This window comes from Bactrocera neohumeralis, unplaced genomic scaffold (genome assembly GCF_024586455.1).
Source record: "Bactrocera neohumeralis isolate Rockhampton unplaced genomic scaffold, APGP_CSIRO_Bneo_wtdbg2-racon-allhic-juicebox.fasta_v2 cluster09, whole genome shotgun sequence".
In the NCBI taxonomy this organism is placed as follows: domain Eukaryota; kingdom Metazoa; phylum Arthropoda; class Insecta; order Diptera; family Tephritidae; genus Bactrocera; species Bactrocera neohumeralis.
This window is the reverse complement of record NW_026089622.1, coordinates 26115618-26117593: the sequence shown is the minus strand read 5'-3', so window position 1 is coordinate 26117593 and position 1976 is coordinate 26115618.

Below are 1976 nucleotides of genomic sequence, written 5' to 3'. Positions count from 1 at the left end.
AATGATTATCCATATAGTAAAATAAAAGACTTCCATTACTTAAATACAATCAATATAACTGATACCTCGGGATTACATGACAGAGCTAATGTTGAATTAGTCGCAGATAGATTGTTGCTCATTCTCAAATAATTTTTAAGTAGAAAAGGCAAATTCGCCTGTACTCTTAACTTATATACATTCTTCTTCTTCTTAACCCTAGAAAGATAATCATATTGTTACGTACGTTAAAGATAATCATGCGTAAAATTGACGCATGTGTTTTATCGGTCTGTATATCGAGGTTTATTTATTAATTTGAATAGATATTACGTTTTATTATATTTACACTTACATACTAATAATAAATTCAACAAATAATTTATTTATGTTTATTTATTCATTAAAAAAAAAAACAAAAACTTAAAACTTCTTCTATAAAGTAACAAAACTTTTAAACATTCTCTCTTTTACAAAATAAATTTACTTATTAGTCAGTCAGAAACAACTTTGGCAAATATCAATATTATGCTCTCGACAAATAACTTTTTTGCATTTTTTGCACGATGCATTTGGCTTTCGCCTTATTTTAGAGGGGCTGTAAGTACAGTAAGTACGTTTTTTCGTTACTGGCTCTTCAGTACTGTCTTCTGATGTACCAGGCACTTCATTTGGCAAAATATTAGAGATATTATCGCGCAAATATCTCTTCAAAGTAGGAGCTTCTAAGCGCTTACGCATAAACGATGACGTCAGGCTCATGTTAAGGTTTTTCATAAAATTACAACAAAAGAATTTATGCAGGCAATGTTTATCATTCCGTACAATAATGCCATAGGCCACCTATTCGTCTTCCTACTGCAGGACATCACAGAACACATTTGGTCTAGCGTGTCCACTCCGCCTTTAGTCTGGTTATAATACATAATCATTTGCGGTTTACCGGTACTTTCGTTGATGGAAGCATCCTCATCACAAGATGATAATAAGTATACCATCTTAGCTGGCTTCGGTTTATAGGAGACGAGAGTAAGGGGTCCGTCAAAACAAAACATCGATGGCTCCACTGGCCTGGAGCGACTGGTTTTCAGTACTTCCGGTATCTCGCGTTTGTTTGATCGCACGGTTCCCACAATGGTTAACTTGTACGGTTCTTGTAGTAAGTTTTTTGCCAAAGGGATTGAGGTGAACCAATTGTCACACGTAATATTACGACAACTACCGTGCACAGGCTTTGATAACTCCTTCACGTAGTATTCACCGAGTGGTACTCCGTTGGTCTGAGTTCCTCTTCCCAAATAAGGCATTCCATTTATCATGTACTTTGTACCACTGTCACACATCATGATGATTTTTATTCCATACTTACTTGGCTTGTTGGGAATATACATTCTAAACGGACACCGTCCTCTAAACCCAAGTAACTGTTCATCTATGGTCAAATGAGCCCCTGGAGTGTAATTATGTATGCACTGATGGATAAAGAGATCCCATATTTTTCTAACAGGAGTAAATACATCGTTTCCTCGAAGTGTGGGCCGTATACTTTTGTCATCCATTCTAAGACATCGTATCAAAAAATCAAAACGATCACGACTCATTACAGAGACGTACACCATTGACAAAGATCGATCATAGAGGTCATCTGTGGACATGTGGTTATCTTTTCTCACTGCTGTCATTACCAGAATACCAAACAAAGCATGGATTTCATCTTCATTCGTGTCACGAAATGTAGCACCTGTCATAGATTCCCGACGTTTCAATGATATCTCAGCATTTGTCCATTTTACGATTTCCGAAATTATCTCATCAGTAAAAAATAGTTTGAAGCATAAAAGTGGGTCATATATATTGCGACACATACGCGTCGGACCTCTTTGAGATCTGACAATGTTCAGTGCAGAGACTCGGCTACGCCTCGTGGACTTTGAAGTTGACCAACAATGTTTATTCTTACCTCTAATAGTCCTCTGTGGCAAGGTCAAGATTCTGTT